Source organism: Lampris incognitus, chromosome 2, assembly GCF_029633865.1.
Source record: "Lampris incognitus isolate fLamInc1 chromosome 2, fLamInc1.hap2, whole genome shotgun sequence".
Taxonomy (NCBI): Eukaryota; Metazoa; Chordata; class Actinopteri; order Lampriformes; family Lampridae; genus Lampris; species Lampris incognitus.
This window is the reverse complement of record NC_079212.1, coordinates 135,921,778-135,944,993: the sequence shown is the minus strand read 5'-3', so window position 1 is coordinate 135,944,993 and position 23,216 is coordinate 135,921,778. Positions and strand designations below refer to the sequence as shown.

The window sequence follows — 23,216 nt, the reverse complement described above, 5'->3', positions numbered from 1 at the left end:
GCCAACCCTTATCAAGTGCAACCTAATTCCCAATAATAGAGATGAAATCCCAACACCAGAGGCTGCACGTAGTAACATGCATCTCAAGCCTATAGCTGACAAGATTCCTCCTCTTGACTCTGCGGCTGAGATCCTTCTGTTACTTGGCAGAGACATCATCCGTGTACACAAAGTGCGTAGCCAGCGCAATGGTCATCACAGTACACCCTATGTCCAACGACTGGATCTAGGCTGGGTCATAGTTGGTGACGTCTGCCTTGGCGGGGCCCACCAACCAACTCTCAATACATTCAAGACCAATGTCCTGGACAACGGGCGTCCCAGTTACTTCAGGCCTTGTGAGAGCAGAATCTTCCTCAAAGAGAAGATAGTAAGTGAGCGGTACAAACCTCCTAGCACACTGGCTTCTGCCCAACCAGGCTTAGGCAAGCTGGTCTTCAGCCATTCTCAAGATGATGACCAACTAGCGCCCTCCATTGAAGATCAAATCTTCCTTCAGATCATGAACAGGAAGTTCATGAAAGATGATTCCAACAGCTGGGTGGCTGCTCTTCCAGTTCGTTCTCCGAGACCACGTTTACCAAATAATAGAGAGCAACCCCTCAGCCGACTGATGTCACTCTGCTCTACCAGTGAGAAAGTAATTGTATTTGCTACCCCCTGGTGGTTGTTCTGAGTAGTTCTTTTGTTAACACCGGAAACAGGAAGTGCTCCACTTCCTCTCGAGATCTTGCCAGAGACGGCCGCATGTTACTGTTAGCTACAATACAACGCAATCCTTTCCTTCATAGCTTATACATGGCATTATCTTTTCACTTATCTCGATTAAAATGCCAAATTCAACATATCCGTCTGTTCCTTGGAGCTTGATTAGGAGAGTACACGTTCACGAGGACAACGCTTAGCGAGGACAGAACAGTTTGCTTACATTGAAGCCCAGTTCGCGATTAGGAACATCGCCGTGGATGAGACCAAGTAGGCACTCGGACCATCGGTGTCACGAATATTGGGCCTCTGCAAGGCCCTCCGCCCGTGGATAAGTACGGCACAATTCAGAGGCACCTGTATGGAAGTTTTTATTGGACTTATTTGTAACCCACAGAAGACAATCCACAAATATGTACCATGATCCACAAACATTTCCGCATTTGTAGATCAATTTTTACATGTGGAACGGGTTTTTACACATTTGTGGATCGCTTCCTGTGAGTTTGTGAGTCATGTGACATTTGTGACTTCCCTCCTATTTATTTGTGGATTTTTGTCCCATTTGTACCACGTGGATCTGTAGCAATAATCCACAACTGTGAGGTGCAGTTATTAGCTACACCAGCACGTAGCGACATTGCCCCACATGAGCTGACGGAACTACCGTCTGTACTGAAAGAAGACTAAAACAAGAGTACTTTAATCAAGTGCTATTCAAATACTCTTCTAATTTCTAATAAGTGCATTATTATGCAGTACCTTTTAAAGTTGTACTTTCATTAAATTCATGAAAAAGCATTACTTTTTAATACCAAAAAGTGTACAACAAATGAAATACCTTTAAGCACACTTTAATCATTTTACATAAAAGTATGCTGTAAGTACACTGGAATGCAGTATTCTGAAGTGGGCATTGTGGACAGTGACGTGCGGTGAGGTTCGTGGCTGGTGAGGCACTGACTTTTTCAGAGTCAGATTTACAAATATATGAACCCAATAGCTTCAATTCACCATTCATTTGGCAGCTTGCACATTGACTCCTGCTTGTGTTTCATATCTCATCAGCATTCTTTACACACACATAATTAAGGTACATATTCGGACAAGGAGCGGCTCAGGGAAAGAGCGCATTTGCTCTGCACCGTGCGTTTTCCTAATTTGCCATCGTAATTCCACAATTACTATTTTTTATATTGTGTAGTTTTTATCTGTTGTTGCTTTTTGTATTTGTTTATCTTTGTACAGTGTCCTTGAGTGTCCAGAAAGGCGCTTATAAATAAAATGTATTATTATTATTACTACTATTAGTATTTAATTAATTACATACTCATTCAATACAAATAAAAGGATGTACTGCAGTGTATGCATGGGCTTACCTTTACTTGAAATTGGAGTCCATTCTCCCGTCCTTCTGGACAAAAATCTCCGTGACTTTGTTGTAAAAGTCCTCCTTATCTTCTTCTAGTTCTAGAAGTCTTTCCGTCTCAACGGAGATTATTGCCAGGGATGAAAGTCGTCCTTGATCGGTCCGATTCCGACTCTATGTTTTGAGTCTTTTCAAAGCAGAGAATGACCTTTGAACTGGACTCTGCGTTAAAGAAGAGCAACAGCAGAAGAAAGCGTCCTGTAAACCCGTGGGCTCACGCATACGCCCCCTTCAGTGAGGCAGAGGTACTGGCTGCCTCATCTCATGCTTTTTCAGTGCGGTTTTATGTAAGATCAGCAAGACTAAATATGTTATACACATACATGAAATACATTAACTATTTTAAGGAAAGTGAGGACATATAATAAAAGTGTCTACAAACATTACATTGGTGACAAACAGTGAGATAGCAAAAGGCATGTGCTCAACCCAGTTTGTGAGGGATTGCGCAATCCGAGGTGAGCCTCCACTCCTCGCTGCCTCAACTCGCGTATCTCCCCTCTAATTGAACAGGAAATAAGCAAATTCAGCGATTTTGATAATAAAAATGATTTAAATTATTGGAATTGTACATAAATTACATTTATAGCACAGATCAGTAGACAAATATTAATATTTATTTTATCATCATTGGTTTTTTCTTTTCATGATGAAAGGGCCTCACCTGCCTCCCCTGACCGCACGTCCCTGATTATGGAATACATGCGAAAATGTACTTAATATACTTTTACAAAGCTTTCTTTAAATACTCTTGACAGACGATACCAGTATGTGTAATACAGATATCTATTTTACTAAGTATAATGTAAATAAATACAATAGTAGTGCACTTTGAATTTATTGTGGTACACTATTAAGTTCACTGTTTGAATAAACTTGAAGTGAATTTTAAGTATTTATTTGCACGTATAAAGAATAATTCAATATGCAATAGGCTAGTTATTCTGCTACCCCTATACGTCCTGCATAAGCTGGCAGATAGACAACTCCTCCTCCAATCACCATGCTGAAGAGGGTGCTTAGTTCCACTCCGTTTAATGGTTGACTGGAAGTAGGGTAAAACTACAAGAGACACAACGCAACAAACATACAAAGTTCAATACATCAATAAAAATGACTATGAAATGATATGAGTTTCAAGTGTGATAGCACACTAGTATTTGACTCACAATTTTATGTATTTATTACAAGTAAATTATATGTTGATATCAAAGAGTGAAAAAAGTACTTAGTTTTAATAATGCTTTAATTTTTTTACATCAAAGTATGTAAGTATGAGTTATTGACATGCAGTATTCCTGAGTGGGCTTTATAGAACGCATAACTACTGTACATTTCATGTACCTTATCGAAGCTTTCTTTCACAACTCTGTCAGGAAGGTATAGCATAGATTACACATTAATAAATGTAAACTACATCTTAAGTAGTAATTAATGATCAATTTCAAACATGTACATTGAGCTAAGCTATTCAAAAGTAAACTATATACTTTCCCAGAAAAATTTAGATGGAGATGACAATGAGAGTAGAATCTAGACAGACAGCTGCAGTAGAATGCAGTGTTGATGGAGGTTTGGAGTCCAGTGATGGTAACAGCTGGGACAGGAGAGATGAGGCCAAGGTGCTGCTCAGAAGATGCAGAGAAAGAACGAAAGGGATGAAAGGGTTATTGATATCTGGAAGGAAATCCACAAGTCACACCATTCCCATAATCATGTAGCAGAAACACACCAGTGACATCACGGCTTAGAAAGCATTTAACCTTTAAATGACAAGGGCAATGATCATTTTGCATTGATCAGGCCAACCATCCTACTTCTGATTCCATCCCTATGGAACCAGAACGTTTACAGACCACCCGAAAGCGGGAAATGTTGAGTATTGAATTGATTGGTTATTCCAGTTGTGTGAATTACCAGTTATTGTGAAATAATACATAACGTGACATGTCCTATATAATAGCCAAGCCTTACGCTTAATGTTCTAGCCTTACACGGCTCTGTAACCTGTACACAACTAACAGTTGCTATAACTAACACTAAGTTAGCAAACTGTAGGTAATGCCAGTAAGTAAGCAAGCGCTGCACAGCACACTCACATGGAGATGACAACGTGATGAACCCGATCCTGAATCACGACCGTTGGGTTAAATAAAGGTGCTCCATTTTGACGTTCACCTCCTGGTGGAAGCCAGGCTGCTGTCCGTCTCCTTGTTGGATGCGGATCAATGCGGTTGCTACGTAGACTCTTGTTTTAGTCTTCTCCCAGTGCAGACGGTAGTTCCGTCAGCTCATGTGGGGGAATATCGCCCCCTGCCGGTGTAGCTAATAACTGCAACTCACATTTGTGGATTATTGCTACAGATCCGCGAGGCACGAATTGGACAAACATCCAGAGGGAAATCACAAATGTCACACGACCCACAAACTCGCAGGAAGCGATCCACAAATGTTTAAAACCCCTTTCACATGTAAAAATGGATCCACAAATACGGAGATGTTTGTGGATCATGGTACATATTTGCGGATTGTCTTCTGTGGGTTACGAACAATAAGGTCAAATAAAAACTTCCATACCGTTGCTGCAGGCTTTTGAGCTGGCGGCGGTGGAGCGGGCGGACTGGTTGTCTCCGCTGCAAGGCTTGGGAGACGGCAAGCCGTCGGAGCTAATGGACAAGATGCTGGCTATGCTGGGTTCGTGCGACCCTGCCTTCCTTTCCGGCCAGCTGTTCCTCTGTCAGCTCCTCTCACACGTCCGCGCTGCCTTGGCCAGCTCCAAGTTTCCCACCACCAACAACTCGCGGGAGCTGGCCGCGGAGGCTGACAGGGTTTATCTGGCCAGCCGACAGCAGTGTGCGGCCGCTCCGCTGTCTGTGTCACTACGGACAACGGCGCCAACGTTGTGAAGGCCACCGAACTCAGCAACTGGGTCAGACTTCAATGTTTCGCAGCCGCAGGCTGCATCTTGCCATCGTTAAGTGTTTAAAATACTGTAGCGAATTCGGGGGACAACGCAACCACAGGAACTGCCGCGGCCGGGAAGCGACCCCGTATCGCCCGCACCGCAGGGGACATCGCTAACCGCTCGACTAAAGGGTCAGACCCGCCAGCCAGCGGCCAGCGTGTCTAATTATCTATGCACGTTACACTACTATATTTAAATCCCTTCCCCTCATACTGCAACGCCCTCATACCCATCGCCGGATTAACCCACCAGGGGGCCCCGGGGCACGCCCGTCCATTGCCCCCCCCCCTCCCCTGCCCCCGCCCCGGCAGATAGGCTACGCAAACAATACTGAAGATTGTTAAATGTAAAACTAATGCAAATACCCAACATGGTAATTGACGCTATGCCAATCCGTATGGGGCACCCGCATCAGTAGAGACTAGCTTGGGCCCTGCATCGCGACGCAGGGTTGGAACAAACGTCCCTTGTAGGGTATAATTGGGGATCCCTACTATACCCGAACACAGTACCCCTGACCTTTTGGGGCCCCTCGTGGATTCGGGGCACCTGCCCGGCATGCCCGGCCAGTAATCCAGCCTTGCTCATACCCCAACTACTTGGTGGGCAGAGTAAAGGGCAGACAGTTGTAATGAGAGACACTGCAGATTGCAGTTGGATTTAAATGATGTTTACATTTATTTAATTATTTGACTTGTTTACAGATTTGTATTCATTTATTTCAACAATCTAGGTAGTAAGGGATATTTTTGTTTAGTTAGAGTAGAAGAAAATGTTTTAAGGGGAACAGTGGATATTAAATTTTAATTATTGCTATACTACTAGGAGTTTGTGTTGACTTTAGTGCCCCCTCCTGGACAAAAGGCGGTAGTGTCACTTGGCTGATTCCGCCTCAGTAACAACAAAATATAATGTAAAAAAATAAAATTCTAACATTAGTTACTCACGCTACAAAACTGGTAAGACATCATCCGTTTTAAATTGAGATTGTTATGTAATCATTTATCATATAAACTCATAGTAGCTGCTTTAAATAGAGGCCTAGATGCTCTGTTAAAGTGATGAAGAAACTGTATTGCCATGCAACGAAGTTGGTGTTATTTGTTCATTGTCAATACAGCGGCTGTAGCCAGGTGCATTTTTTTTTCAATAAAACCATGTTGTTGGGATGGAAATAATGCATTTTTTTTCAGTGTGCGTCTTCTTCCTTGGCTTGAGACCGCACCAACAGCCGCGCAGTCACTCACGGTCACTGTGCCCGCCGCCATCTCGCTGAACTTCCTCACGTGCATTTGATGATAACATAAAATAAATATTAATATTTGTCTACTGATCTGTGCTATAAATGTAATTTATGTACAATTCCAATAATTTAAATCATTTTTATTATCAAAATCGCTGAATTTGCTTATTTCCTGTTCAATTAGAGGGGAGATACGCGAGTTGAGGCAGCGAGGAGTGGAGCCTCACCTAGGATTGCGCAATCCCTCACAAACTGGGTTGAGCGCGTGCCTTTTGCTTTCTCACTGTTTGTCACCAATGTAATGTTTGTAGACACTTTTATTATATGTCCTCACTTTCCTTAAAATAGTTAATGTATTTCATGTATGCGTATAACATATTTAGTCTTGCTGATCTTACATGAAACCGCACTGGAGTTCATCTTTCTTCTTTGGCACTGAGCAGCAGAAGGAGGGACGGTGGACATTAGTGAAAGTGCGACAGAGGAGACGAATAACAGATAAGGTAGGAATGATAGACTGTATGAAGTGGCAGCTTTTAATCATTGCTTACTATTGTTATTTGCTTTGTGTTGCAGGTCGTCAATGACCTGTCTCTTCTTTTGCAGATGTGAGTATGCCTCGTGGCACTTTTCTCTGGAGTGATCAGAGAAGACAGCATGTGACGTCAGTTTTGATCTTGCACAGATGGAAGGAATATGGATCAATAGAAACTCAACAATGGTTGAGGTACTCACGTGTGTTCCTCCAGCTTTTTCCTCAATAAGGAAGCCTAAAAGGAAAATAAGCAACAACATTTATTAATAAAGAGCAATATACTAGGTTGGAATTAACCCAGTGCACAACCATATTCTCTGTCACATGTGCACACACACACACACACACACACACACACACACACACACACACACACACACACACACACACACACACACACACACACACACACACACACACACACACACACACACACACACACACACAAGGTTGTAAGCTACAAAATTAAAGGCAGTCGAGAATCAAATCAAGGCCAGTTGAACAGAGGGTGGGTTGTACTTAGTACGACTGCCTGATTTTGGCATATCGGTCAATGAAGGAAGGCAGAGAGACAGACAGACAGACAGACAGACAGACAGACAGACAGAGAGGGACAGGCGTTACAAATGAATCCCCACAGCAAACTTGGGTTAAATTCCCACACAAGATCGCACATCAACACAGTAGGAGGGTACCAACAGCGCAGTTCTTGGGGGCTCAACTGTTTTCAGCAAAGCTGTTCTCTCATTCACACAGCAAGCTATAGAAAACTTGAACTTATGTTAACTATTCATATGGTATGCTAGTTCTATACTTTTACAACCTGTACATGAATAAGGCTCAAGTATATAAGAGCAGATGGAAACCTTTGACATTCAGGGATTTAACAGCAGTGAAGGATTTCAAATTTAAAAGAATAGAAACAGTTGTTTTAAATTTTGAACCAAGTCCCACTCAGGCTCAGAAACATTTGTGATTCAGGGAGTTCAGTGATTGGTCATGTGCATGTGTAATATCTATACCGAGTGTACAAAAATAGAAAATTCTTAAACTGCACAATAAAAATAATAATAATAATAATAAAAATAAATTAATAAATCTTATATAGCGCTTTTCTAACTCAAATGCACTTAACTGTCATCAAGACTTGTTAAGGAAGAAATCCAACATTAACCAGCCTCTTTCACTTCATCTTGCCATCACCACAGAAGTGAAACTAATAAGTGACTATTGCTCGTCTGAGCAGAGGATTTAATTTAAAAGAAAAATGTCTCTGATATTTTGTACACTCTGAACATTTTCAATATCCTACCAAGTTGAGAATAGAAAACTATTGTCGAAAATCCCGAGAGTGATTATAGTAAATGGTGGGTACTTGAGAAGCAAGCAAGTCTCTTTCCCACTCACAGGTTCGGTCTTGCTGCCCTGCTCCTGTAAAGCTTTCTGGAGTCCCTTGACCTGGGAACGCAGCTCTGAGATCTCCTGCTGGTTTAACCTTAGGAGAGAGACATGGAACTCAACAATGAACAAATGCAAACATGGGAAGGTGTGAGAAGACATGGCTATATAAAGACAAAATGCCAAGAAGAGGGGAAGGGGGGTAAGTTGAAAACAGGGAAGGAGGCATGGTTGGGAAGAGAGGAAAGTATCAGGAGGAAGAAGGCAGAAGTTATCAGGGAAGTGGGAGATGGCAGTGTGGTAGCAATGCGTTCGAGGCTATATCCTTGGATATCTCCTGTGGTGTTCAGCTATTCATTGAGCGTGTGCTTTGGGTGTCCCAGCTCTCCACCAGGACACTCTACCCCTCCTCTTATTGCTACTTTGGATGCCTCCCGCACCCACAGCCCCGTGTTATATGCATGCACATACACACATATTCATGCCCACAGGCACATAAACACACACACTCACACACCAAGGGACAATCTAACTTTCTGCTGTCCATCCTGAGATCCAGCCTACACAGCTTAGATCAGCACACAGTCTAGCACAGGGGTGGCTAACCATGTGACAGGGAGGGCCATGTGTATGCAGGTTTTCATTCCAACCCCACTCCACAGCAGGTGATTTCCCAAATATTCTTCCTCTTTGGTTGAAGGGTTGCTAATCAGTGAAATCACGTGGTGCGGAGTCCGGCTGGAATGAAAACCTGCATACACATGGCCCTCCATGGCACATGGTTAGCCACCACTGGTGTAGAGGCTGACCTGATATTTAGCTAGCTCACTCCTACGATCAGCCAAACATGAGAAGCACAAGCCACAACCATCTGAATGTTCACACACACACACACGCACGCACGCACGCACGCACGCACGCACACACACACACACACACACACACACACACACACACACACACACACACACACACACACACACACACACACACACATACACACACACACACACACACACACCTCCCGAGTTGGGTGCTGGCAAGAAAAAATTGAAATGCTAGGACGTCACATTCCCCGAAACCCAATGTGACACACAAGTGCATACATACACTGCCCATACCTGTTTTGTGCTTCTAGAGCATTCTTGCTGTGCTGTGTCTTCTCCAGCTCAGCCTGTACCTCCAATAGTCTCTGTCGGTAGGTCTCCTCCTGGACACACTGCATCTTGTTCTCACTCTGTGGATGTACGACCATCTCCCTGCAGGAGGCAAAGAGGCAAAGGAAGATCAGGCAAGGGAAAAGGGGGCAGGGAACCGGTTAAAGCAGAAGAGGAGAGGGGAAACTTGTGGGTGACAGAAGAAATGGATCAAAATGAGAGGGATGGGGCCAAAACGTCTGTGGTAAGCTGATCCAACTTCTCCGACCACCTATCTCCCACCCCAGGCCAATTGTACAGCCATGCCACTTGTTCCTATTCATAGCGCAAATTTTGCATTCTAGCTCTATTGATAACTGTAAGGGCTTGTTTATCAGGTCTGAGCAATTGTCCCAGGTGCTAGAAAATATGGGGCTGATTGCGTGAGCAATTTTGACACCAATTCATATCACATTCATCATTGACTGAGGAGGAAAATCTCCGTTGTCTCTTAGCCTATATTAAATTCACACACACTTACTTGAACTCAGTGTCCGTGATCTCTGCAGCTAGGCTTCCCACTGTACCAGAGTTGCCATGCATGTTTCCTGCAGAGAGGGAGAGACAAGGGAAGTTTAATGTCTTGGGCGTCAGCGGATCCATGGAATTAAAACTGAAGGCTGACAGCTTCAGAACTGCTATGGGGACACATGTTGAAAAGGGGGACAAACAAATGAAACAGCAATGCCAACTTATAACCTATTTCCTGGGAAATTTAGGGTGGTCTTTGGATTCAAGCAAAGTACAATTATGACATACCTGCTTGAGTCAGACAGTGCTGGTGGACTTGTGCACATTCCAGCTCATCATTGGTCTCCCTGAGTGCGTCCCCTTCTGAGATGAGATGCTGGAAAGACATAAAATGTTAAATGTTTCTTTTATTCAAGGCTGACAGAGTAAAAGTGCTTGCAGCCTTTAATGTATATGCTCCTTTCCTCTAAAACCCTGCCTCCCTCACCCATACCAGTCTCCCACCATCACACTCACTTCTTTCTCCTTCAGCAGTATGTGATACTTTTCATGAACCTTGTTATATTCGAGCTGCCACTTCTCTGCTTTTATGGCCTCGCCCGAGTACTTTTTGTGGAGCTCGTGAACCTGCATGTCAGAGAGCACGGTAGACAGTCTGTGCTGGCAACAAAGCTGCAAAAAGATAAAAATAAAGAAGATTCTGTTTTCCCCTCCATCACTTACACCCCCAACATACCTGTCTCTTGTAGGCGTTCAGCTGAGTGCGCACAGCGTTGGCCCTGCAGAGCTCATCTTCCAACTCGCAGTTGCGCTGGATGTACATCGCATTGCATTCCTCCAGGAGGTGCACTTGTCTGCGCAAGTCTCCCAGGTTCTCCAGCTTCTGCTTGTACGTCTCCACCAGCGCTTCCAGCTGGCTTACTCGGTCGGAGGAGTGCCTGATGGGAGGCAGCAGGAGAGATCGTGACGCAGACATCAAGTGTCAAGGAATTAATTGTATTATTGGTTAAACAGAACACATCCTCAGGGATTTGTACTTTGTTAAAACAATGAAAACCAAACAGGGGAAATTAAACATGACCAAGTAAGGTGTAAGCCAATATCAACACAAGACTTTCACAGTATCAACACAGATGACACGGAGTGAGGAGTCTGTGTATGGGAGGAGCTATCTCCCAAATTAAAACTGAAAATTGTTAACTTCATAGCAGCCCATTCTCCTCTCAGGAGCACTGGTGTGGGATTGCTGAGCACACAACCTCTAACAACTCATTCCATTGACATCCTGAGAGAAGCAAAACTGAACCTACATCATATCTACTCATTCAAAAGGGGGCCACGTGGGCACACAAGCCCTACTTACCATAGAATGTCCATCTCGTCTTTGAGATTCTGCGCTTCTTGGGCCAGGCTGGTCAGCGCCTTGTTATGATGCTGTAGCTTGACGACTTCACTTTCCAGGACCTTGCCCCACATGCGCATGTCGTCTGTGCTGGTCTCCAGCCTGAGGAGCACACAAATGAGGAAACCCCGAGGAGAGAACTGATTTATATAAACAGACCATACTGACCCAATGTGAGATGGAGATGACTAGGTGGTGGAATAAGATGTGCATGGCTGCATTATGTGCAACTTACAACTTATTTATAGACTTTAATTCATGGGCTACAATTTATCAAAGCTGTAGCCATGTTTACATCAACATGTTGTGTCATAGAAATTAACAACTTCCTATGCATGGAAAAGTGTGCATATGCCGCAAAAAGTATTTCCAAATACCAATCCAGCCCTTTGTACGAAGGGTGCATATACTTGTGTATGTGTTTAGCCTTGACCATGTCCCTGTGGGAACGTGGCTTGCAGTATGCTTTTAGCTCTCTGGGTCAGTGCTGTCCAAGTAGCAAACCTGTAGTTCTCCTCCTGCAGCTGCGCCATCTGTCTCTGGAGGAGCAACAGCTTCTTGCCAGTGATGGCAGCGGCTTCCTCGCAATCACAGTAACTCAGCTTCTCCTCCAGGGGGTGTGTCTCCTCCTGAATAGTCAACTTCTCCTCCAGCGACAGCTGGGGGGGGGGACAAAGAAAGAAAGAAAGACAAAGACAGAAATAATGTAAATGGAGCTGTTGGGAGTCAGGATATTGGTAGATGGGGGGGGGGGATTTTAGAGGAAGTTGACAGTACACAAATCTCGAGCAGCTCAAATAGGAATGAACAGAGAGGAGAAGAAGAGTGGCAGATGGTGTGGATGCAAAGCAAATGAAAAAGGAGCAGGGAGAGAGCTGAACACTGATGGGAGAACTCATGCGTTCTTCAGAACACTCGACAGTCAAACAGAAATCTCACGCATTCCACCGGAAATGCCGATCACAGGACAGACAAGCAGGAGAGATTCATGAGGGCAAAACACAGGATGCATCCTGCAACTCCGTCTCATCCAGGGCTTGTTACAAGAACACATGCTTCTTCTTTTTTTTTCACATGCGCAACTGTCAAAGGGTCAGTTAGTCAGCTGATATGTAACAGTTTCAAGCAAATGTAATTCTCTTGGTGCTGTAGTTGTTAGCTTCACCTTGAAGTCAAAACTAGGTCTTCATGGGGAAAAAAATTGATAAATACACAAAAGTTATCTAGGGCCTCCAATGATATTTGTTACAGCTGGAGGAGAACAGTTGTTCTGAGTTGAAGCTGATGAAGTTGACTGAACTGGCTTAAGGAGAGACTGAGGCTCAGAGCAGCAACGCTGATGCTTAGACAATGATTTTTGGCGACCAAGTCAGACTGAACGCATACTGAAACTATGTGTGGGCTTACAGTTGGACAAGCTGGCATTATGGAATTAAGGGGAAGTGTATACTTGCCTATAGCACATCTTCCTGGTTTGAATACAGCAAAACCATACACTGATCTTAAAGTACAGATGGCATGCTTTAACACAGGACCTTGCAAAAGCATCACTTTCAAAACAACATAAACCACCTATGTACCAACATAACACTACTTGTTAGCTTGGTAAAAAAAACAAAAACAAAAAAAAGACAGCTGGGAGTGCCAGTAATTATCGGTGGCCAAATTCTACTCCTAAAACAGACTCAGTAAATCCTGAGTGATATACTCTAACAGAACCTAGATTAGTCATTTTTTAGTCAGTGGCACATAAACAGGCAATGTTGCACAATATGTACACAACCAACAGTCATAAGAAAACAAAACAACTTAGCCAAGCTAACCAATAAGGACAAAAGCACAGGTACAAACATTCTGCAAACAAAGAGCACAAACACAGGAGGTGGAGGAAGAAGAAACCACAATTGACAGTATGAGAGAGAACACAAAAGAAAGCTGTAAGTGATATGCCAAGTGAGGAGCAAGTAAGCCAGAAGAGAGCACAAGTGTTATGCATCGAGAAAAGGCAGCCGGAATAGAGATCAAGGTCTCAACTGTTAGCCAAAGTCCCTAAAGGTCTCTGGGCTCCCTGGTTCTGAGAATGGCTCTTTGGATAGTAGGCGCTACAGCGACAACATAAATATCTAGCCTAGTTCAAACTCCGGAGAAAATAAATCACATGATAAATCTTAAAGTGAATCCAAAGGGATGGCTGACAAGAAGTGTTCTATTGCCTTTTTTTTTTTTTTTGCATTCTCCTGAGTGTATAATACACTCATATGGTACATATCAATACATCCACTTCAAAAACACAATGCAGAATATCAACAGAAAGCTTCTGAGACTGTAAAGTCTTGCACTTACCCAGATTTGATTTCTCCGATTTAAACTGAGCATGACTAAATGCTGAAATTAATAAGGAGAGAACCAAGAGGACAGCAGGCTGACTCAAAAGGCTCACTCACCTCCTGAATGTCGGTCATAAGAACATGCTGGACAGACTCCTCCATAGTCATTATCTGCTGGATTTGCTCTGTTTGCAGGAAAAAGTCAGCGAATGTCAATTAAGGCACAGCTAAATACAGGACAATACAAGCTTACTTTAAATTATCTGCTGTGAAACATACCAGTGTTACAGAAGGGTGAATCAGTTCATCTAGACACAACATTAATTGAGAGAGAAACGTTTTGTCATTCATCTAAGTGACCTCTTCAGTCTCTGAAGAGGAGACAATAAACGTGTCCAGAAGAACTGATTCAACTTTCTTTGATTTTCTTGCCTGGATTATTGAGCATGCATAAAGACATACCAGTGTTACTTCTAGTTTCAGACTTCCTGATCATCAACCCTCACTATGTGGCTTTGAATGATTAAAAGTGTTCATCCCTTTCTTTTAAATTGCTATCTATAAAATTAGGCCTGATTGTGAAGACCAAATTCATTTCATTCAGGATCAGGCCATTTTGTGAACCTTGTCACGTGCGATATGATTTGACTTGGAAGCTGATCTTATTAGTATTTCCCATGGATGGCTGCCTCTGTCTGGTTCAGAGCCTTGTTCCCCACTTTACACTTGTAGGCAGCTTACCGTCGTTCTTTTCACAGCTGATGGCACAGCCCAGCACCAGCTGCACCAGTTTGCCAAGCTCTGTCACATCTCCCTCCTTTCCTATCAGGTTGACATCTGGCTGGTGCTCATTTGATACCTGTTGACCACACACCTGTCCGTGGTAAGAGAGGGAGGTGAGATATCCAGGAGAAGCGAATGTGAAAAGATTCCGAGACAGTAAGTAAGAACAATGAGGCAAAAGCAGACATTAATAGGGGCTGGAGGAAGGAGGAGGCGGCAGAGGGGTGAGGCGGTTTCAGCAAGAGAAATGTAAGGGAGTCAAGCAGAAAATAATTCCAAAAAAAAAAACTGAGTAGAAAATAGTTCTTTTTACATCATGGTAATACTCCAGCATGCTCTGAAGAATCTTCTTCAAGTTCCTGACCTGAAGGAATGTGACAAGAGCAGAAATCTAAGGTTACTTAAATTACTCTTAGCTCAGAAATGCTGGTCACTTTGGTTTGCCATCGGCTCCTCTGTCATATCTTGCCGTTTCACAAATTACCTTGAGGCGCCAGTTGTCCCTAGTCTCCTCGTGGATGCAGCCCAGTCATATCACATTAAACCAGGAGGGGTCTCTGTTATTGAGAGCACAGGAAACATTGTTGATGACAAGGATGACATGCATCTCTGGGCATCTAGATTCACAGGAGGCCACGGGGCAGTGTATCCCAGTTCTTCCGTTTGGGTGAGCACTTTGACATGTGAATAGGACAGTTCATCAAACTCTCCTTCACATGCCACTTATAGAAAAAATTACCATGTTAAGAACTAATTCAAATAACAGTTATATTGGGCTCCAAAATAAACTGACCTTTATGTAAGACAACATTTTTTTTATTCCAAATGTTTGATTAAAAAAAACAGTTGCGGAAATGGTTTTGTTTGTTTGTATACGTTATGTGTTTAGGGAATACACAATTACCAGCACCAGAAGTTACAAAGGCCATCACGCTTGGACAGATAATGCACTGAAATTGAGATGGGCCTTTGGACAATATCACATCTATTTTCACAGATAAACTTATGCATGATGTGTTCAAGACTCTAAGTAAGCCAATTCAGGCCCACTGGAACCTTTTCTAAAAAGAGTAAACTCAACAAATCCTTGCTCTAATCTTATGTGGTTTTTATTTTGCATAGGCATTGGTATTGTGTGTAATATAAACTCCAACTAGCTGCAAATCATACAGATAGGCAAAACACTGTAATTTCATTGACTGGGGTTGAATGTATCACTTCCTGCAGCTGGTAATTTTGTATATAATCTGTATTTGTGACTTTCCCATTGGATAATACAAAAAAATCACAATGAAAAGCACTATTCAAAAAATGCAACTTGATTGATTGAGTTTCTCAATTATAGATGTTTAAGCACATAACTGTGACCTTACATTCTATGCAGAGCATGTGCTATGGCCACTCCACTTGTGAGGTCATGCGTGCTTGTGCACGAGGGCACCTGAAACGTCTGTAGCTGGAAAGGTTAAGATAAAGACATAAAATATTAGTCAAACAAGTAATACGAGGTCTAAACTGTCCAGTTTTGACAGATTGGTTAGCAAGTTTTTTTTTAACTGTAAATCAGTCTAAGATCACACACATTTACGGTACAGAAGACGTGCAATGCAGACAGCCATCCTTGACAGCCCTTTTCACCCCTTGCATATGGCATTTTACCTCCTTCATTCACACCACTTTTTCCGAGGTTCACCAAAAAATAGCTTGTGTGCAACTGTGTCTACAACTTTAACACATCGGCTCCATTTTGCTCAGATCTAGTACCACTCACTCCATCACTGAAGTATTTTATTGTCCATTCGTACCCAAGAACTGCAATATGGTGGCATGAAGGTCTACATCAAAGAAAGTTGAATCAGTTCATCTGGAAACAATGTTTATTGACAGAAACGTTTTATCACTCATCTAAGTGACTTCTTCAGTCTAAACTGACTGCAGGTATCCCCACTTTTATAAACAGTACAGTTGCATAATATGCAAATTGCCGTAACCATTAACCAGAGTTTCATTGGCCATGTATATTATTCACAGAGGATTGGGGAATGTTTGCAATCACAGCATTGTAAGATGGCGACAGATGTACTCTTAGCCCCCCCCCCCCCCCGGTTCAGGGATGGTAGTCCCCTCTTAACAAAGATGGCCTCTTTGACTCCCCGTTCAAACCAGCGTTCCTCCCTATCAAGGATGGTCACATCCTCACCCTTTAAAAAGTGGCCACTGACCTGTAGATGGGTGTGGAGTGTTCTGGCCTTAATGCATTAGCTATTCTGTGTTGTGCCATCCTCTTGGCCAATGTCTGTTTAGTTTCCCCAATGTACAAGTCACTTAGATAAGCGATGAAACATTTCTGTCAATAAACATTGTGTCCAGATGAACTGATTAAACTTTCTTTGATTTTCTTACCTGGATTGGTGAGCATGCATAAAGACACGGAGGTCTATAATTCTACAGATTGCATTGTATTAAACGCTGTCTGTAACCATAACTCATTTAACGTAATGCGAGTGTGGAACACACATTGCTTTAAGTCGGGTGGTTAAACAAACAGCTCCAGGGAGCTGCCAAGTAGAGAAACGGAAGAGTGGTAGCATGGGTGACATTTGGGTCCCACAATTGGGGGGGGGGGCAAAGATTTGTTTTTAATCACATAACTGTATTGTAGTGGGAAATGCCTGGGGATGTACTTGGAATGTTGCACTGGGCTCGTGCAGCTAGAGGACCAATCACAGGTTAGCTCGCGCTGTCACAGACGCAACTATATTAGACACCGCGGGAGAGACAAAGCGGCAGAACTGTTTAGTAACCATATCGTAGACTGTCACCTTAGCGTGGGATAGAGCAGGGAAACCTAGCGTATCCTGGGCTGGACAGTAGATACGGTGGCTAGCAGTGGTAGTGTTAGCAGCAGACTGCCTCGGTACCTGTAGCTAGCTGACTACCCCCGAGAGCTTCCCCAGAGAGACTGAGAGAGACATTCACCCGGTCACACCGGAGCAGAGTACAGAGAGAGAGAGAGACACGCACCCCGGAGAGCAGCCATCCATCTCCCGCCCCGCCTAGAGCTCAGCCGCCCTGTTCCATCACCAGCCCTGGTCCCAAGGTGAGCTTGCTAACCCATTAGCACACGGCTAACTAGCTAACTAGCAGGCTAGCCCTAGCATTGGCGCAGCTATCTAGCTAACGGTGGTGAAGCCCGGTTTGTCGCACCTAAAAGTCCCCGCCTCCATCCATAGTTATCCGGGCTATAGAAAAACCGCGACAAGTGGTGTCAGAAGTGGGATAAAAGGTTGGGATTCGCCATAATCTCAACACCGGAGGATCCTGCCCCGGTCACATGGCGGCATAATTCAGCCTGCACACTGTGAGCTAACCCAGCTAGCAGGAAGCCATTTTGTACTTCTTCGTGAAGTAGAACCCCAACGAAAAAAGTGAATAAGAAACTTCTTTATGAAGTGGAACCCAAACGTAAATCAGTGGAAAAATAAAAATGTCACAGGACAAAGAAAACGTAAAAGAACAGTCTGAGTTGAGTCTGGATGGTGCTGGTGTGGGGACAGAAGACCCCGGAGAGCACGCCTGGATGAAGCTCCTCCTGGCGCAGATGGAAACCATGAACCAGACCCAGGTTCAGATGCAACGCCAGATGGAAAACATGGAACGCCAGACCCAGGTTAAGATGCAACGCCAGATAGAGATGCAGATGGAGGCCCTCACAGCGCGTATCGATGGACTAGCGGAAGTGGTGGCTAAGCGATCTCGTCCCCCCACACCTCCCATTCAGCGCACCGACTTGGCCCGTCATCGTTCAGATATCCAAGGTGAGCCTCCCGGTTTGTCGCCCATCGCTCAAGTAGTGAAGCAAGGGGTTTCTCCTAGTAGCCCTCAAAGCGATAGTGGTGTAGGGTCGGCAGGGGCTGTGCTCGGAGAACGAACTAGCAGAACGGTGCAAGACATGAGCCTACTCTCGCAGTTCACCCCGGCCCGGGAGAACCCACGGGCCAGACAGCGAGACGGCGCTGATCACCTGTTGCCAGCAGCTATGGCCGCAGTGGCTAACTTGAGCGACCGGCGCAACGAGGAGACGCCAGCCAGGCCGAGCAGCAAAGCGGCCCCAGCAGCCCTGCGCTATACAGGAAATGGACCCAGTGAGCCCGCACCACTTACCAGCACTCCGATCGGTCATGGTGGAAAAAATGGAGCGACTGCAGTACCACCCCCCGACGGGATGCAGGGTGGCCAAATGTCCCTGGACAGCAACGGCGGCCGAAACCTGCTGGATGACAGCGTTGGAGGGCAGGCAGGTTCCTCTAGAGGTCAACAGAGCCAGACAGGAGACCTTCAAAGTCGGAGCGGCAACCGAAGCTCACAAGGTCCCGACCGAGGACACGAAAATGACATCAAGCTCCTCGCCACTTTTGATGGTAAGGGCGACTGGGATAGTTTCGTTGGACCATTCGAACGGATGGCGAGAAAGAGGGGCTGGACCGACGAGACCTGTTTGGACGCCTTGTATCTCCGACTGAGGGACAACGCCATGTCTTTTGTCATCGCGCAGCCGGCTCCGATAAAAGATGACTACCACGCGCTCATCACTCAGTTACGCCGCCGCTACGGTAAAGAGCTGCCTGAGGGAACTGCGCGCCGTAAACTCAGCGAGGTTAAGCAGGCCAGAGAGATGACCCTCTATGAGTTTGGCGAGGAAGTGAGGAGACTTGTCACCCTGGCATACCCGCAGGTTGGTGTTACACTGCAGGAGGCCTACGCTGCAGAAGCCTTTCTGCGCGGGCTGAAGAACCAAAACATCGCGTATGAAGTCCTGGGGGCAGAACCCAAAACACTAGCTGAAGCAATCAGGAAGGTTGAGGCACGCGAGTATGACTTTAAAGCGACGCTGGGGCGAGAGGTTGAAGGAAAAGGGAGAATCCGGCGAGTAGCATGGGAAGACGAGCGGCGTCGCGATAGCTCTCCAAGTCCTCCGCCGGTAGGAGACAGCATGAGCACCCCCGAGCTCAAGACCCTGGCCAGTGGCATCGACAACATTAACAAGGTGAAGTTGCACAGGCACATCAGCCCAGACCACCTACTCCAAGTGTGTTCTAGAGTATGTCCACTGCTGGAGAAAGAGGTTCCTGCCAGCGTGCCTGGTCTCCACAGCATCCTGGGAGCCGGCAGACAGAACCTCCTGCGTACCAACAAGAGCTGCAAGCATGTTGTGTGGAAGGGCTCAGCGCTGGCTGCTCTGCACTGTGGACGACCCCCAGAGCCTCCTATTATCTATGGGAGTCCACGCAATATCGTGGAGACGAGCAATGGGCGTCGGCTCAATGGCTCCTACCGTCTACGCCAGCTACTGCCTACAGCTGTCTACCAGCACATGAAGATGCACAAGAGGATTCTGGGACATCTCTCCTCTGTCTACTGTGTCACCTTCGACCGCACCGGGCGACGCATTTTCACGGGCTCAGATGACTGCCTGGTGAAGATCTGGGGCACAGATGACAGGCGCCATGCTCTGTTGTCTGCTCCAGCACCAGCGATAGGGCCGCAGGAAACACCTGAAGGAGGTCCTCCCGCTGCTGACATGGAGGAGCCGGGGGCGCAGAGAACAGAGGAGTACGAAGGAGTGACAGAGCAGGAGGAGATCGATGAAGACCTTGATCTCCGGCTGGAGGACCTGTTCCACGCAAACGACGATGGAGGACCCAGCACACCAGGCTCCCCGGCTCGGTTCCAGCCGCTCCAACACACTGCTGCCAGCTACTCTTCAGGCGAGTCGACAATCACCCAACGTCGTGGGACAGCAGCCTGTGCTCCGGGCGGGCAGTCCAACGCCCCTGACCCAGAAGGAGACGAAGCCGACGCCGCTGAGTCCCATCTCCCGTTCACCACCAGACGGGGCCGGCCAGTCCGGAGGCCCGCCTGGCTCCTAGACTAACTTTGACAGACGTGACTAGTTGACTTGGGGGTTACTAGGCTAGTCACAAGAGTCCAGTATGGATAGCGACCACCCACATTTGTTTGACGCCCTTTGTTCTGGGCCTAGTTCATTTCGCGGGTGTTCTGTCCCGTTTATCGTGTTAGATTAATCAGACTGATCTTTGTAGTCTGTTGTTCATTTATGTTGAAGGGACTCAACAGTGCTGGAGGGGGGCAGTGTAGTGGGAAATGCCTGGGGATGTACTTGGAATGTTGCACTGGGCTCGTGCAGCTAGAGGACCAATCACAGGTTAGCTCGCGCTGTCACAGACGCAACTATATTAGACACCGCGGGAGAGACAAAGCGGCAGAACTGTTTAGTAACCATATCGTAGACTGTCACCTTAGCGTGGGATAGAGCAGGGAAACCTAGCGTATCCTGGGCTGGACAGTAGATACGGTGGCTAGCAGTGGTAGTGTTAGCAGCAGACTGCCTCGGTACCTGTAGCTAGCTGACTACCCCCGAGAGCTTCCCCAGAGAGACTGAGAGAGACATTCACCCGGTCACACCGGAGCAGAGTACAGAGAGAGAGAGAGACACGCACCCCGGAGAGCAGCCATCCATCTCCCGCCCCGCCTAGAGCTCAGCCGCCCTGTTCCATCACCAGCCCTGGTCCCAAGGTGAGCTTGCTAACCCATTAGCACACGGCTAACTAGCTAACTAGCAGGCTAGCCCTAGCATTGGCGCAGCTATCTAGCTAACGGTGGTGAAGCCCGGTTTGTCGCACCTAAAAGTCCCCGCCTCCATCCATAGTTATCCGGGCTATAGAAAAACCGCGACAGTATCAATGTGAAAGTACAACGAGCGTGCAATAAACAAAACATGCGGTTTCAATGTCAAATTTGTATTTTAAATAAGTGGACAAAACTTTAACACATTTACTTTTTTATTTATTTTTACCTTGCTATGTTCTATACTGATTTGGGAAGCAACGCTGCCAGTTTTTAATGAATTTATGTAAGCGGGCAGCTTCGTAGCTGCAGAAATGTGTGCATTGCATTTTTGATGGCCGCCGAATTTTTCGAAATGCCTTCTTCCAATTTCCAAATCCCACCGTTCAAAACGTTTCTTCTTTGTTGTGGCCAGCAACGCTAAATGCGCGGCATGAGTAACAGAATGCCCGATCAGCGGCGGGCGGGGCTGTGCTCAAGCCACGGGTAGGTAACATACTGTAACCGGTTATTTTCTTGCCCGGTGCGGGATTCGATACGGGGTGTACTGCACTACAAGGCGACATCACTAACCGCTCGGCTAAAGGGTCAGACCCGTCAGCTAGGGGCTAACGTGTCCTATTAGTAGTTTACAATAGTGAAATTAAAAGTCCGGTTGGTTTGTGTTCAGTTTACCAAACAAGACTTTTAGCCAGTTTAGCTAGCGCCTTCGTTTTACTTCCTCTCGGCGCCAAAACGAGCGCGGTATTTTCATGTTCGCTGGCACACAGTTCAGTCAGCTCCGTCTATTTCGAGGGATTTGTGTAAAAGTTTGTCCAAAATAACTAACGCAATAAGGTCTCAAGTTTAAAGGAAATCCAGCGGTTTGGTATTTTTTCCCACACAGTAAAAATCAGGCGTGATTAGCTTGTTAAGTAGGTCTGTTTATAAACGGGGTTTACTCATTTGAAAGCTGGAAGGCGGTTTAGTTGAAAGCCATAACATGCTTACACCGTTTTTACATGTGATTTATAACCTCAAATTCACGGTGTAGCTTTCTACTACAGATATCAAATCACTTACTGATGAAGCCTTATGATTTTTAAAGCTGCTTTCGAAACTATTTTCGTAATTATGGAAAATGAAATCATTTTATACTATTGTAACTACTAATAGGACACGTGAGCCCCTAGCTCACGGGTCTGACCCTTTAGCCGAGCGGTTAGTGATGTCGCCTTGTGGGGCAGTACACCCCGTATCGAATCCCGCACCGGGTAAGAAAATAACCGGTTACATTGGTGGCAGCGGTGGGATCCGGAAGTGTGCAGATCCTCAGAAGTCTCTTCGGAGCGCGGGAAGAACAAAGAGCGAGGGCGCGCTTCCGGGGAGGGTGACGACTGTAAACTACTAATAAGACCCGTTAGTCCCTAGCTAACGGGTCTGACCCTTTAGCCGAGCGGTTAGTGATGTCGCCTATACTGTATGAAACTATAAAATAACAAATACGGAGGTTCCACTTTCACACGAGGACCACTTTATTTGGATTCTTCCCCCAACAGAACTCCACAGCAACAACACTGCACAGCACTCTCTCTCTTCAGCCTTCAAAATAAGAGCTCAAGGCGTATACTGTGGCAACAGCTTATAACAGGAACTTAAAATCACTAACAGGCTAAGTCCAGAAAAATAGGTTACACTATGTTAATCAAATCTAGTTTATCAGCTGTCTGTGTAGGTGATCGGTCTAACATTACCCTCTTTTTTCTCTCTGCCGTCACCTGCAAACGCCAGCCCGGCTCGCCTCTCCTGCACGCTCCCCACCACCACCACCACCCGCTAAACGTTAACGCGACTCTGCCAAACTTACCCAGGCTAGTAAAGAATCATGTCACTGATCCAGGTTCATCCTGATCTGTCCACTGGTAAACGGGGGATTAAGCACTAGCGGTTATTTCTGCTATCAATACTTTTTTAAAAGACTGTAGCGTTAAATTTCAGTTTTCACCACGGACACGATCGGCGCAGCGCCAGTATTGGTTGTGGTTGCTATAGTTACCAAGCCTCCCTTCCGGTCTGCGTGCGTCGCAGTCTCGGTTGTTCTTCCTGTTTTAACTAAATGGCTGCTGCCGCACGTT

General features: G+C 45.5%; 1 pseudogene; it reads right to left on the bottom strand.

The window, feature by feature from the left end:
- Positions 1-6,882: 6,882 nt before the first annotated feature.
- Positions 6,883-22,987, bottom strand: LOC130132371 (protein Hook homolog 2-like; annotated as a pseudogene).
- Between the last annotated feature and the right edge of the window lie 229 nt (positions 22,988-23,216).